At 50.7% G+C, this 16,251-nt stretch overlaps 1 protein-coding gene across 3 annotated transcripts in view; it reads left to right on the forward strand.

Annotated features, from left to right (window-relative positions):
- Positions 1-9,009: 9,009 nt before the first annotated feature.
- Positions 9,010-16,251, forward strand: part of COQ8A (coenzyme Q8A) — a 37,449-nt gene continuing 30,207 nt past the window's right edge. The window contains exon 1 of one of the 3 annotated variants that reach the window (XM_041750207.1): positions 9,010-9,133. The gene's annotated coding sequence lies outside the window, so the exon portion shown is untranslated. Of the gene's footprint in view, positions 9,134-9,190; positions 9,311-15,960; positions 16,084-16,251 lie in introns of those variants that run through there. The other 2 variants (XM_041750220.1, XM_041750213.1) reach the window with 2 other exon arrangements.

Raw genomic sequence — 16,251 nt, forward strand, 5'->3', positions numbered from 1 at the left:
TATTTATGAGAGAGAGAGAGAGAGAGCTCACATGTGTGCACAAGCAGGGGTAGGGGCAGACTACCCTATGAGCAGGAGAGAAGCAGACTCTATGCTGAGTGCAGAGCCCGACATGGGGCTCGATTTCATGACCTTGAGATCATGACCTGAGCCAAAATTGAGTCAAATGCTTAACCAGCTGAGCCACCCAGACACCCCACAATTTTTTTTTAAATATAAGGGATACTTTCTAGGTACAAGGCCCTATGGGAAATATTATGATACGTGGTTTTTTAGATATAAAAAGATGAGCTGGCTCCTAACTACAACACACTATTACACGGAATGTAAAAAAGAGGCACGCACTTGCTAAAGCAAAGTCCTCCAAAAGTGAGAGGGGATGGGTCACATCTAGCTGAGGCGACCAGAGAAGCATTGTGTAGCAAATAGTGTTGGAATTCGGTCTTAGAGAGTGAGTAGGAGTGTGAGGGAGGGCATGGGAGGCAGGGGGCAGTAAGAGCAGAGCCTCACAGTCAGAAAGCCGAGGGGAGTGGCAGTCCAGGGTGGCTGGGCGCATGTTCTAGAAGTTGCTGCCAAGGCAAGAAGTATGAGTTCAGGACAGAGAGATCCCTGGGTCAGGTGGTACCGGAGTGAGTAAGATGAACCGTGCCACCAAGTCAGGGTACGGGGTGATCTTGCCTTGTATGGACCCCCATAAAAAGCTGGCTTCATCCCCCATGTGCCTGACTAGCAGCAAGTTTAGTAGGTCTTCAAACCTGGGCACTAACACATCTGACCGGCCGATGACAGTGGGGACTGCTGGTCTGTAGTCCAGCAGCCCTCCTACAAGTCCCTGAGTCTCTGTGAGCCCTTAGGAAGGACAGTTGTCCTCCTGTCACTTTGAGCTTGGTGCGCAGTACCCATCACCTGTGGTCCAGAGCTGGGATCTCAGAGCTCTGCATTTCAGGTAAATCCATGGCTCCCTACTCCCCGCCCAGGCAGCTGCTGCCCCAGGGATCTGGGTAAGAGATACTGTAGGGCACCCCTGTGGATGCAGAGCTTCTGCCCTTTCCCCTTCTCTAGGGCCCCAGCACCCAGCAGGCGGGGAGCTCCTCCAGGCCAGCTGAAACTCCCCACCGGTCTTCTGCCCTCCCTTCTACCACGGCCTCTCTGCACACCCTTCCCCACCGCACACACTCCTGGGGGCCCCGAGGTGGGAGCAGCTGTGTGAAATGCTTTGCCACAACCAAGCTGACTGTCTCACATCTATTTCTTTCTTTTTAAAAAAAAGATTTTATTTTTTTATTTATTTGACAAAGAGTGAGAGAAAGAGTGTGCACACAAGCAGGGGGAGCTATAGGCAGAGAGAGAAGCAGACTCCCCACTGAGCAGGGAGCCCCATGTGGGGCTCGATCCCTAAGATTATGACCTGAGCCCAAGGCAGACACCCAACTGACTGAGCCACCTGGGAACCCCCTGACGTCTGTTTCACTGGCACAGAAAAAGGAAATAGAACCCAAAGTTCAATCGCAAGGGGGACATGTTGCAATACCCAGATTAGAAGTTTCATGCCTCTTTGTTTCCCCGTGGAATGCTTGCTCTACCTTAGGGAGCCAGGCTCTCTCTGCCCCTTCATTGAAAGCTCAGATTGACTCCCAACCTCCTTGGTCATTGGCAAAATGGAGTCCTCTTGGCCTGTCCTCACCTCCAAGTTGGAATTCCTTTCCCTGTAGGCCTCCTCCCTGCCTTGGGCACCCAGCTCCTGCCTGTCTCAACCCTGGCTCTGTGTGTCTCAGAGGGACGTGGTATGAGACCACACACTGTGAGGCTCCACCCATGGATGCCAGGTCCCAGCACGTTGCTGCTTCTCTAGTCTCTGAACTTGGGGCCCAAGTCCAGAAACTACACTAAATACAAGAGAATTTAGAAATATGTTTAAAAAATATATTTATTTATTAGAGAGAGAGAGCATGAGCAGTGGGGAGAGGGAAAAGCAGACTCCCCAGTGAGCAGGGAACCTGATGCAGACCTCGATCCCAGGACCCTAGGATAACTACCTGAGCCAAGGACAAATGCTCAACACTGAGTCACCCAGGCGCCCCCACCCCCAACAGAAGAGTTTTGAGAAAGTATCCAGTGGCTGAAGAAACAAAGACAAATATATAGTCAGCAATTAGGATGGCTTCCCACACAAACTCCATAATTTAAGGACACAACAATGAATTACATACCCTTTTGATTCAGAGGACGTTCCTTCCCAATTCCTGTCATATGATTAGCTATTTCTCCCTTAACCAAATCAGCCTAGAACAGTTGTCTGGGGTGAGGTGGGGGGTGCTTGGGAAGAGAGCATGGAGGAACATTTTGGAGGGAAAAGAATTGTTCTGCATTTTAATCAGGGTGTTGGTTGCATGATATATTCATTTGTACAAACTGGTGAACTCTAGACTTAAGATCAATGCACTTTACTACATGTAAATTATATCTCAGTTTAAAAATAGGAAAAAAATCAAACCAACAAATAGGCTTACTTGGCTAATGTCCATAGGCTACAGTGGGTTGACAAGAAATTAATCAGAAAAAGAAAAATAACACCCTATTGAGAAGTAAGACATGTGTGTCAAGCATAGGCGGGTGTACTTCATGGGCTGGGCTGGGCTGTCTCAACTTGCGGGGAGCCTCTTCTGTAATATGCTTAATTACTTCCAATTGTACTGTCAGCTAATTACAGTCATTAGTTTTCTCTTCACTGAGCAGGTGTGGGGTTTCCCTGAACTCATTCTCTTAGCAAGACCGGGTTGGATTTTCCCAAGTCTGGTGACCTCCTCAGATTGTGACCTGTGATAGTGCATCTCTGGAAATGATCTGTTTTCACCGCAGGGTGTTTGGGGGGATGTGTGATTAATCTCGGAGTCAGCGAGTCATGCATGTCAGGCCTCTGGGCACAGCGAGGGTACTCGTGGGTCCTGCCCTGGCATAGCACTCTCTGCCCGCCAACCCAGCTTCACCCAGGTCCAGGCTAATCATACCTTGGAAACAAGGGTATGGGATGCCTGGGTGCTCAGCAGTTGAGTGTCTACCTTTGGCTCAGGTCATGATCCTGGGGTCCTGGGATCGAGTCCCATATCGGGCTCTGGTCATGGAGACTACTTCTCCCTCTACCTGTGTCTCTGCCTCTCTCTCTGTGTCTCTCATGAATAAATAAAATCTTTTTTTTTTTAAAGAAACAAGGTTATTCATTACAGCACCATTTGAAATAGCAGAAGAAAAGAGACAGTCTGCACATATATTGGTGGGAGACTAGTTAAAGAAGTAATGGCCCATCTGAATAATGGGATACTGAAAAAACAGTGAAGATTCTTCTCTGTGTACACATTTGGAAAGTTTCAGGCTGTATTGTTCAATGGAAAAACAACAGAGTGTATAATATGACTGCATAAAATATGAGTGTGTTTGTCTTTGCTCATATATATAAAGACACATTGAGGAACGTTTGGGAAGCGCAGTTCGTTAAACTTCTGACTCTTGATTTCAGTTCATGATCTCAGGGGTGTGTGGAGCATTGGGTTCTGGGAATCGAGCGGGAGAGAGAGGGGCCAGGGGAGACTTTAAAATAGTTTTTAAAAAGTCACACGACTATGTTACCTAATGGAATATGGAATACAATGAGTAAAATGTTCAAAAGTTTTTAAAAATAGGGAAAACTTTCAGGGGGAGGAAGACCCTCATGATTGCCTGAACCAGCATTTTCTACACTGTGGGTTGTGAAGATGTCGTGGGAAATTCATGTATTTAAAGTAATAATGGAATTTGTTTTAAGCCCTACTTTCTTATATTCAGTGAATGAAATGGTTATTAAACAAGTGTGTTAAAACAGACACATAGATCAATGGAACAGAATAGAGAATCCAGAAGTGGACCCTCAACTTTATGGTCAACTAACATTTGACAAAGCAGGAAAGACTATCCACTGGAAAAAAGACAGTCTCTTTAAAAAATGGTGCTGGGAAAATTGGACATCCACATGCAGAAGAATGAAACTAGACCACTCTCTTGCACCATACACAAAGATAAACTCAAAATGGATGAAAGATCTAAATGTGAGACAAGATTCCATCAGAATCCTAGTGGAGAACACAGGCAACACCCTTTTTGAACTTGGCCACAGCAACTTCTTGCAAGATACAACCATGAAGGCAAGAGAAACAAAAGCAAAAATGAATTATTGGGACTTCATCAAGATAAGAAGCTTCTGCACAGCAAAAGAAACAGTCAACAAAACTAAAAGACAACCTACAGAATGGGAGAAGATATTTGCAAATGACGTATCAGATAAAGGGCTAGTATCCAAGATCTATAAAGAACTTATTAGACTCAACAGCAAAGAAATAAACAATCCAATCATGAAATGGGCAAAAGACATGAACAGAAATTTCAGAGAGGAAGACACAGACATGGCCAACAAGCACATGAGAAAATGCTCTGCATCACTGGCCATCAGGGGGATACAAATCAAAACCACAATGAGATACCACCTCACACCAGTGAGAATGGGGAAAATTAACAAGGCAGGAAACAACAAATGTTGGAGAAGATGTGGAGAAAGGGGAACCCTCCTGCACTTTTGGTGCGAATGTGAACTGGTGCAGCCACTCTGGAAAACCGTGTGGAGGTTCCTCAAAACGTTAAAAATAGATCTGCCCTACGACCCAGCAATTGCGCTGCTGGAGATTTACCCCAAAGATACAGATGCAGTGAAACGCCGGGACACTTGCACCCCGATGTTTCTAGCAGCCATGTCCACAATAGCCAAACTGTGGAAGGAGCCTCAGTGTCCATCAAAAGATGAATGGATAAAGAAGATGTGGTCTATGTAAACAATGGAATATTACTCAGCCATTAGAAACGACAAATACCCACTATTTGCTTCGACGTGGAGGGACCTGGAGGGTATTATGCTGAGTGAAATAAGTCAATTGGAAAAGGACAAACATTATATGGTTTCATTCATTTGGGGAATATAAAAATTAGTGAAAGAGAATAAAGGGAAAGGAGAGAAAATGTGTGAAAATATCAGTGAGGGTGACAAAACATGAAGGACACCTAACTCTGGGAAATGAACAAGGGGTAGTGGAAGGGGAAGTGGGCGGGGGGGTGGGGTGATTGGGTGATGGGCACTGAGGGGGGCACTTGGCACGATGAGCACTGGGTGTTATGCTATATGTTGGCAAATTGAACTCCAATAAAAAAAAAAAGTGTGTTCATGTAATGCCACACTCTCTGAGAGCCCTGCAGGCATAGGGGGAGCACACCAGGAGGCCTGCGGAGAGGACTCCTGTACAGGCTGTGACTCAGTGGCTCAGGTATATTCCTGCTTTGGAACAAGTGCTTCTGCACTGGTGGTTTTGACTATCACACAGTTTTGAGTTTTTTATTCTTAGCCACAAGTTGTTTGATTTCTACCCCAAATGTCCCAGGAATTGGCAAAGGTTCTTTGCTTGATCAAATTTTAGTTGGGCTCCTGAACCTTCTTCTAGGCTGATATGTGCACTTCTGTGTAAATCCAGAAAGTTAGGGGAAGGTAGCATTGTCAACTGCCTAGGTCAGTGTCGAAGGCATGCCCCATCATGCACACAGTCCATCACCAAAAGCTGGGTGATTTGTTGGTTTCAGGCATTCAAGGAAACCTCTGGATTATCATTTGCTGGCCACTAAGGTAACTGAATAGAGACCACATTAGTGGTCACATACAATGAAATTAGACTTTACTGAATTCATTTCCAAAAGTCACTTCACAAAGAACAGCAGCTTTGTTAAGCAGCAGCAAAAACAAACCTTGGGAGGAGGAGAATCTGTATTCTCAAGATGCCACAGTATATTGCTTAAAATGTTTAGTTTTTAATAAAAAATTATGAGACAGGCAAAGAAACTAGAAACCATGGCCCATGTATAGAAAAGAAAGCAATAGAAGCACAGAAGATGTCCCAGATGTTGTGCTTACTAGCCAGATAATTAATTAATTAATTAATATTTTATTTATTTGAGAGTGAAAGAGAGAGTGTGAGCACAGGAGTGGGAGGCTGAGGGGCAGAGGGAGAGGGAGAAGCAGGCATCCCACTGAGCAGGGAGCCCAATGCAGGACTTGATCCCAGGACCCTGACATCATGACCCGAGCCCAAGGTAGATGCCTCACTGACTGAGCCCCAGGCACCCCCAGACTTAATTTTTTAAAAAGATTTGAGAGAGAGAGAGAGAGAGAGAGAGAGAGAGCAGAGGGGAGACTATTTAAGCAGACTCTGCTGAGCACAGAGCCCCAAGTGGGCCTTCTCAGGACCCTGAGATCACGACCTGAGCTGAAACCAAGAGTTGGACACTCAACTAACTGAGCCACCCAGGCACCCCTACTAGCCAGGCTTTAAATCAGCTATTTGAAATATATTTAAAGAGCTAAATGAAACCATGTCTAAGTAATGGAATAAAATTTTGAGAATGTTATCTCAACTAGAGAATATCAGTAAAAAGATAAAATGAAAAATAATCAAGTAGGAGTTCTAGAGTTGAGAAAAACAGGAACTGAAATGAAAAATTCACTACTGGGGCTCCACAGCAGAGTTAAGCAGGCAGAAGAAAGCATCCTGACTTGTGGAAAGATCAATTTAGATGATCCACCTTGAAGAAAACTAAGGAAAAAGATTGAAAAAAAATGAACCCAGTCCCAGAAATGTGTGAGATGTCATCCAACATACTGATATACATGTAATGGGAGTCCCACAAAGAGAAGAGAGAGAGAGAAATGAAGGATATAAAGAATGTTTGAGGGGCATTTGGGTGGGTCAGTTGGTTAAGTGTCTGACTCTTGATTTTGGCTCTGGTCATGATCTCAGGGTCGTGAAATTGAGCTCCACACTGGTTCAGTGGGGGATTGGCTTCCCACACTCTTCTTTGGTCCCCCCACCACCACTCACTCTTTTCCTTTCTCTCATAAATAAATCTTAAAAAAAAAAAAGAATATTTGAGGGGCACCTGGGTGGCTCAGCCAGTTAAGCATCTGCTTAACCGGGGATCAAGCCTTGCATCAGGCTCCCTGCTCAGTGGGGAGTTTGCTTTTCCCTCTCCCTCTGCTGCCCTCCCTGCTTGTGCTCTTTCTCTCTCAAATAAATAAATAAAATCTTGAGGGAGCAAAAAAGAATATTTGAAAAAATAATGGCAGATAACTTCCCAATTTTAATGAAAAACACTAAGCTATATGTCCAAGAAGTACATCAAACTCCAAATAGAATAAACTAAGGGATAGGATAAACACCTAGACACATGGTAATTAAACTGTCAAAAGACAAAGAATATTGAAAACAGAGAAGAAGCCATTCATTGTGCACAAAGATTTTCAATTAGATTAACATCTGATTTCTCAACAGAAACCATAGAGGCCAGAAGGCTGTGGCATGATGTATTTAAAGCACTGAAGGAAAGAAAACCTGTCAACTCAACATTTTATATCCAGTAAAACTGTCCTTCAAAAATGAAGGACAAATTAAGACTTTGCCAGATGAACAAACACTGCCGGCATTCATCATTAGGGCACACCTGCCCTGTAAAAATAAATAAATAAATAAATAAATGGTGTCCTTCAGGCTGAAATGAAAGGACGTCAACTCAAATGCACATGAAGAAATAAGGAACCCTGGTAAAGGAAACTATATAGGTAAATAGGCAGCATTAATATATTTTTTGTTTGTAACTCTTACTTCTCCTGATTTTTAAAAAAAGACTTGAGAGAAAGCACGAGAGAGAGAGAGAGAGAGAGAGAGAGAGAGAGAAAGAGAGAGAGGGAGAGCACGCACATGCAAGGGAAGAGGGAGAAACAGGCCCCCCGCTGAGCAGGGAGCCAGACATGGGGCTGATCCCAGGACTGGGAGATCATGACCCAACCTCAAGGCAGACACCTCACCAACTGAGCCACCCTGGGGCTCCTCTTCTCTTGATTTGAAAACAACCACATAAAGCAATAATGTTAAATCTGTGTGTGTGGGGGGCAGACAATATAAAAAATGTAATTGTATGACAATACCAAACAGAAGAGGAGTAGGATGGAATTATATAGGAGCAAAGTTTCTGTGTATTATTGGAATTAAGCTCCTATTAATTAGGATCAGGATGTTAATTATACCCCAGGGCAATCACCGAGAAAACAGAAGGCGTGGCCACCCCTGTCACCTGCCACCATAGTTTAGATGAGCCCTGAGGACAGACTGCCTGGTCTGGCAGCCTGGAGGTCACAGGTCACAGGTGCACAGTTCTGGGGGACATGCGGGGCGGGGCGAGAGCTGACCAGATGGCTTCAGGCAGAATGGGAGAGAAGGAAGCAGAGAAAATGAATGCAGTTACTTCTTCCATAAGCTTTGCTGAAAATGGGAGCAGAGGTGGGGATGGGGCAAAGGGTGAGAGGTGGCTAAGCTCATCGCAGGCTGGTGGAAAAAACATTAGGAAGAAATCTGGAGATCGCAGGGGGATTCCTGGAGCATCCTGCTTCTCAGCGGAGTGTCCCATCTGAGTCTGCGGTTATGGGGGGGTGAGCACACACGTGCGCAGGTATGCACACCCACGTGGCACGACACTCCTATCCTGGGGGCAGGGGAGGAGGCGTGGGGGGCTCCGCGAGTCCCGGGCGGGAGCAGAGGGCGGGCGGAGGTTCCGTCCCGGGGCTCACACTCATCCCCCCGTCCTCCGCCCCCCGAGCCGAGGGCAGGTGGAAGGCCCCGGCCCCGGGCACAAGCCCACCAGGCGGCCCCCAGGCTCCGCCCCTCGGCGCGGCCAGCCGTAGAGGTTTCCCAACTAGGGCAAAGGGCAGCGCTGAGCGCCCGGGGGCCCCCCATTGGGCGCCCCTCGCTCCGCCCTCGGCTCTCATTGGCCGCGGCGCGCGCGCACGGGCCGAGCACGCTGCTCCGCGCCGCGCGGCGTGTGGCCGGGCACGGCGGCTCGGCCAATGGGAGCGCCCGCGGGGCGGGGCCGTGGCCGCAGGGGGCGGGGCCGCGGGCGGGGAGTCTGGGCGCGGGCGGCTAGGTAAACAGATCCGGGGCGCTTGCGGCGCCGGCCCTGCGGCGGGTATCGCGCAGGCGGCGCGAAGGTGACCCAGAGCCCCGCTTCCTGCCGCCGGGTAAGGCCGCCGCGCGCCGCGAAGGCACGGCCGGGCTCGCCTTCCGCCTGCGCGCGCCCCTCCCTCCGGTGCCCCGCGCCCGGGCGGCTGCCCCCGCTCCCAGTTCCCTCGCGGTGCTCGCTCCCAGGCCCACCGCCCGGTGCGCGGGGTTGGGCGTGCCGCCTGCTGCAGGCTCAGGTCGGAGCTCCGACTCCCGGGTTTCGCAGGTGGGGGTTCGGGGTGGACTTGGGAAAGGGGCCCTTCTTGCTCCTCTGCTCCGTTCGCTTTTCATGGGCCCTTCCTCCTGCTTCTGCAAGCACTGGGGTCCCCGGAGTGCCTGAGCTGGTGCCTGTCCCTCATCCCAGCCCTCTGCCCCACGCAGTGTGTGCGCGGGCCTGGGGGACCCGGAAGGCCGCCAGGCAGGTGTGGGCGCTGGGGGTGCCAGCCTCCTGAAGGGCGAGAGTCCCTCGGCTGCTGCCTGTCAGCCTGTCCCGGCACAGCCCGTTGGAAAACTTGGGCTCGTTTGGGCCCTGGGGTGTGCGTGACAGAAGACCCAAGAGCTGGGCCTGCCACGCCTAACGGGTTGCCAGAGGATCCCAGCAGCGTGATACTCGCCTGCCAGTTGTCCTGTTGTGGATGGACAGGTCATCCTGGCAGGATGGCCCTTCTCCTGAGAGGAGAAGAGGGGGGTACTGTTGGTTCACAGGAGCAGTGTCCTTAAGACTCTGGTGGTGGCTCTGGGTATTTTGTTCAGTCTTCTAGACAGTGCAGGGTTATTACAATTTTTGGCCTGACCTTGGGCAGCTTGAGGGAAAAGTGACCCAGGTGGTTTGAGCACTTCCTATGTGTCACCGCAGACAGGTTTCCCCGTCTTCATACTATTGACGTATGGACAGGACAGTTCCTTGTTGTGGGAGGGCTGCTCTGTGCATTGCTGGATGTGCAGCAGCATCCCTGGTCTCTGTCCGCTATGTGCTGGTAGCAATTCCCCACCCCAACCACACACACTGGTTGTTAGAGAAATCAGAAATTTCTCCAGACGTTGCCAAATGTGTCATAGGTAGCAAAATCGCCCTTGGTTGAGAACTATTGAGCTAAGACTATAAAAAGAGTCTTCTCATGCTGCTGGAGAGACGTGCTGGGACCTGTGAGTGAGTAGTTGAGAGGCTTAGACAAGAGATAGTAGTGTGCCCCCTGCCCTGAACCAGTGATAGAAGCCATGTAGATGGGCTTCAAAAGGGACCCCCCCTGACCCCCCCCAGCACCCCCTCCCCCGCAACTGGAGGGAGAGGAGAACCATAGGAGGTAGAAGCTCATGGGCATTGCCGGGGCCTGCTGGATGTGTGGCAGTGACGGTCCAGAGCGAACAGAAGTAGAAGCCTGGTGGTTTCTATCTTTGGAGACTTTGCAAGACAGTGGGGGATATGCATGTGGAGTAACCATGGATCAGTTTTAAAATAGTGACTAAACAAGTTTCAGGCTTCTGTATCTTGGCAGAAAGGTCAACTCCATTATCCACAAGTGGCTCTTCGAGGTGATGCTTTGGTCATCTTCTTGTGTCTTATGATGTGGGAGGGGACCAGCCCTGTGTGCAGAGAGTAAGTGGCTGCATTTCAAGCCTCTGTGTGGGGATGCTGACATGAGCTGTGTGCCCCTCATGAGAGGCACATGTATCACTTGTACAGTTCCTTTATGGTTGATTGAAATGTCAGTGACAAAGATGCAGAGAAAGATGCTTTATTTTTAAGTCTAGATTTTGCCTTCAGTCCAAAAGTTCAAAATTTATGCCCCAAAGTTCAAAGTACCAAATCGATGGGATGCAGAAAAGCTGAAAAACAGTGATTATTGCCTAGGGCAAGGAAAAATATCCCAAGCCCCGATCTCCCACGATTTCTGTCTTGTTAATTGACTCATGTGGATGTGTATCAGGATTTTCCTGTAACATTCCTTGGTTTAGTTAGGCGGCCTTTTGGGTGCCCTTGGTTGCCAGTAGAAAAGGATCTGGACAGAGAGGTCACTTCTCCTTTCTCAAAACGAAGCTTAGAGAAGTCCAAACTTGGCAGGATAATTTTCCATCAAGAGTCATGGACACTGAGTCATTATCTTTGTCAGTTGAAACAAGAGCTGTGTGCAAAATTAGACAGGAATATTTAGATAGAGAGTTGTCTTGATCTGACAGTGGCATCTGGAAATAGTCCGTGCATTCCTGCCGAATAACGGCCAGTCCTTGACTTGGAATCAGCAGAAGGGAGAGAGTGGCATGGGGAGCACAAGGACCTGCTTCTTCCAGTGGCGCCTGTGGGGCGGGAGAGGTCTGGGGATCCGCAGGCAGGGCCAGGATCCTGGATACGACACATCCGCAGGACATGAGAGGCTGCTTCTCCCTACACTTTGCAAACCTGAGTGGGTGCCCACTGGTCCATCCACAAGCACGTTGTCCCTTGTGGGTTGCAGGCTCCTAAGCCCCAGACCATTTCTTTTGAGGTCAGGGGCCCACGGGGGATTTAAAGTCAGAAATGACCCTGAAAATGTCCTTTTTTATTCTTCATATTTGGGAGTGAGTGATTCATTTTCAGTGTGTGCATGTAGAGAAGATTCGCAGTAGAGCTGAATGTTTTTCGCTCAGATAGACGTTTCAGGGTGTTCTAGAATAGTGACTGCGTTCTTGTCCCAAGAGCCCTAGACTTGTGGCAGTTTTGGTTTTTGTTTAATATCCTCCTGTCCCATCTGGGCAAGGGCAGCAGGGCTACATTTGGTCCCTGTGTGCCCTGCGGGTCAGTGCCCCTCCGCATCCTGTCCCCTAGGGAAAGCCACTCTGGAATCACAGGCAGATACGGTTTTTACTCCTTGCTGAGCAGTTATTGATGGATCGACTGCCTCAGGCGTGGTGTTGGGAATATTGAAGTGGACAGTACTTTCGTCTCCAAACTCGGGGAGCTTGTAGTAAGGGGGGGTGCAGATCCCATCTCAACACCCTCAGTGTGGTTTGGACAGGGGGCTTTGGGTGGAAACTGTGAAGGATTCTTGGAGGAGCAGTGTTGGTGGGGAGCTCTGCGGATGAGCAAGATTTCGGCAGGAAGAGGCAGGAGTTTGGAGGGTCAGGGTGCTTCCCAGAGTCCCAGTGACAAAAGACCGAGTTTGCTGTAGAGCAGTGTGTTCACAAAGCACAGTAAATGGAGATGCTTAATTGCCATGGAAGTTTCTAGGCACTCACTCCGTTTTGGGGGTGGCCCCGCCCTTACAGTTTGGGTGAGTTTGGGTGAATTTGTGTCAGGTAGAGCAGTGCTTCCACGCATTTTGTCTCAGCAGTGGCCTGGGGGCCAGGAAGGCTTGGCATTGCACTACTGACATTTTGTTGAGGCCTCAGAGGCACTCACTGCTCATGAGTGCAACTGCAGCCTAGAGAGCCCCCAGGGAGAGACAGTGAGATAGAGTGAGAGACAGCAGCGAGTGAGCGTGAGCTCCCTGCCTCAATATGGCACGGTCTGTGGCCCGACTGTGCAAGACCCACAGGACGGTACCAGGCCTCTGCTGTGGGGACCCAGGGCGAAGCGCAAGCTGGATCTGCTGGACAAAGGTGGAGAAAGTGCTTTCTATGGCATGAGGCCCAGGTGCTGGGACCCAAGGGCCATATGCGTGTCCCCCAGAGAGAGAAATGCTTAGAGGCTGGGACCCAGAGGGGTCAAAGGTCTGGCCGCCAAGGGACGTTGCCATGGGGGGGTGCCAGGGTGGGCTGGCGTTTGCAGAGCAGTCGGACGGCAGGTCAGGGTAGACAGGCAGGGGGCCCAGTGAGGTGGTTTGTGAGAAGTGAGGGTGGCCTGAGTCCCTGGTGGTGGGGACCGGGCTGGGAGCATTGTAGAATGCAAGGCGCAGATTCGAGAGAATATAAATCTGTGCAGGTAGAGTGTCCAGGTTAAGTGGCTGGTTGGCCACTGAGGGCTGAGGTTTCTAGTTGTGGGGAGGATCTATTTGGAGTGGATGGTGGTGTTACTGCAGAAAACCGAGGGTGCAGGAGGAGGAGGAGCTGGTTTGGGGGGAGATGGTGATGTTCCAGACAGGAGGGGGTTGAGGTACCTGTGGGATTCACCTCCTCTTTTTTTGGTTTTGTGTTTTTTTTTTTAATGTTTTATTTATTTACTCAACAGAGAGTGAGCAGGTGAGCACAGGCAGGGAAGCAGCAGGCGGGGGCAGGAGAAGCAGGTTCCCTGCTGAATAGGGAGCCTGAAATGGATCTCGATCCCAGGACCCTGAGATCATGACCTGAGCCGAAGGCAGGTGCCCCCTCAACTGCCTCTTTTTATAAAGATGTAATTTGTGTGCAGTAGCTTCCCCCTTTCTAGTGGGTGGTTGTGCCATTTGAGAAGTGCACGTGGTCACAACGCGCCTGGGGGGTGCTTAGGTGGTTGGGCAGCCAGCTCTGGATTTTGGCTCAGGTCATGATCTTGGGGTCTGGGACTGAGCCCCACCTCAGGCTCTGGGCTCAGAGTGATGTCTGTGTGAGGAGTCCATCTCCCTCTGCCCTCCCCCTGCTCATGCTCTCTCTCTCTCAGATAAATAAATAAATTAAAGAAACCTCACAAATGCATAATGTCACATAACCATTACCACAGTCAAAGTGTAGAACGATTTCATCAGCACCACTTTCCCCTGTGTTCTGTCATCAATGTCTGTGGGGCTTGGAGGGGTTACATGGTGTGTGTGTGTGTGTGTGTGTGTGTGTGTGTGTGTGATTGGGTTGGTTCTAGAACTAGCTCCCTGGCAGAGATGGCCTGCCTGGGCTGAGAGCAGAGATGTACAGACCCGGGACAGCCCAGAGAACGGGGGCAGTCGGCAGGGAGCATGGGGGTCAGGACTGGGCCCAGGGCCTCCCTGGCCTGGGTGGGAGGTGGAGGAGGAGGCACTGATGTAGACATTGGTACTGGACCGGGATGAGAAAATGAATCATGGGAGCCAAGGAAAGGCTTTAGGGGAGAGAGTGGGGCTGGTGGGAAACCCAGAGGGGAGTGATACTGGATGGGTCAGGTGCCCTGAGCTGTGGGCTGGGCCATTGAGAGCATCAGGGAAGGGCTTGGGGTCCACAGTGTGACAGACAGGAGGGCACGGGAGGGGCAGCTAGTGGGGGGATCTTTGTATTTGGTACACGAAGGCTGAGGGAGAGGGTTTGTGGACGTGAGGAGGTAAGTTTTTGTGGGAGGAGAGAGTGAAGGCAAAAGCACAGCTGCGTGGGGAGAGTCCTAGTGGAGGATGGAGGAGGAGCTGGGCCCAGGGAGTCAGGAGAGGGTGTCCTGCTGTGCCCTCCTGCCCATTGGGCCCTGCCCCTGCCCGCCACTGGGGCCCTGCTTATTCCCAGTGGGTGAGTGAATGTGTGTCTGTGTATGTTAGTGTGTGAGTGGATCACGTGGAGTGTGAGTGCACGAGTGTGAGGATGTTTGAGTGCATAAGTATGAGTACATACTTATGTTTGAGTGCATGAGTACATGAGGTGTGAGTGTGAGTGCACAAGCCTGCATGGGTGTATGAGTGTGTAAGTGTGCCGGAGTGTGAGCGCACAAGTGTGTGTTGGTGGGTATGCATGTGTGAATACAAATGTACGAGTGTGCAGGTATGTAAGTGTGTATGAGTGCACACGTGGATGTGTGTGCATATTTGTGACTGTGGGTGTGTAAGTCTGATATAAATAGGTGAGTGCATGGTGTGTGAGTATGGTGGAGAGGCAGGGAGGTGGGTTGCCCAGGGCTTGTGCCCCGAGACATACCCCTGGGAGGAGCAGGGTCCACCTCTTCACACTTGGTGTCCCCGATGCCTGGCTGGGCCAGCGCTCTGGTTCTTCAGAGCGTAGGTCTCCCTGGGTCTGGACAGCCCTGGCCATGCTCCCGGATCAGCCTTCTGCACTCGGGATAAAGGGGTGCTAGTCTGCAATTTGGACACCATCACGGGAAGCCACCCCGTTCTGTACAGGAGGAAACGAGGCAGTGCAGGCCCAAGGAGACCAAGTACCGAGATCATACGTGGTGGGTGTCCCGGGGGCCTCACCGTCTGTCCTCCCCCGTCCACCGTCCCCAGCTGCCCAGGTCTGGGAACTAGGGGCCCAGTGGCAATGTCCCGCTGTCATGGGGACTGTTGACACACAACTCCTCAGGTGAGGGCCAGAGCCTGAGGTCAGGCCCGGTAGTACCTCCTCCCTCCTGGCACATTCTGTCTTTGGTGCTGGTCCTGGCTGGGAGGAGGGTGGAGGTGAGGATGGATTGCCCTGTGAGCTGCGGGAGCCGGAGTCGGAGTAGACATCTCCCATCTCTCTGAGGTCGAGGAGAGATCTCTGGCCCTGGCTCCTGCACTCATTCACTGCCAGCAGTTGGTAAAGTGTAGGGCTGGGCCCTGCGCATGGTTGGGCCTGAGTGGACTTCACCGCTGCTGGGCCAGGCCTGCTGGTTTGCCCTCTTTTCCCCTCTCGATTTTTTGTCGAGAGTGGGCACAATGGCCAGTACTAGAAGCGCCACCCCACCTGGGGCCCCTGTGCACACCACCTGTGGCCTCATCTCCGCCCCCCGCCCCCCCCCCCCGCCCCCCCGTTAGCACAGGGGATACTGCTGCCACCATGGTGATAGCTGTGTGTGGACAGGACCCCCTGGTTCTGGGTTCTAGATGTTGGGGCTCCAGAAGTTAGGGAGTACCCCAGGTGCAGACGGGTATTCGGCTCTGGGGGTAGATGAGGTGTGGAGTGGGCCTCTGTGGGGAGTAGAGGACCAGGTAGCAGAGGCCCTTCTTCTTTTTTCTTTTTTTTTTTTAAAGGTTTGTTTATTTATTCATGAGAGACACAGAGAGAGAGGCAGAGACACAGGCAGAGGGAGAAGCAGGTGTCCTGTGGGGAGCCCGATGTGGGACTGGGATCACGACCTGAGCCAAAGCAGACGCTCAACCACTGAGCCACCCACGTGCCTAGGAGAGGCCCTTCTCCAGAGGCTCACCGTGTGGTAAGGGGTCTGGGCTGTGTGTGGTGTTGGAGGGGCAGTTGACAAAGTCTGGTCCTGGGTGTCCTTGTGGCAGTCTTGAGGGCCACGTACCCAGCATCTCCTTCTGGCTCCTGCATACCCTGAGGTGGCCCTCAGTGTGGGGCTCCTGCCTCTCTCTGCCATTTATGT

Source organism: Vulpes lagopus, chromosome 1, assembly GCF_018345385.1.
Source record: "Vulpes lagopus strain Blue_001 chromosome 1, ASM1834538v1, whole genome shotgun sequence".
Lineage (NCBI taxonomy): Eukaryota > Metazoa > Chordata > Mammalia > Carnivora > Canidae > Vulpes > Vulpes lagopus.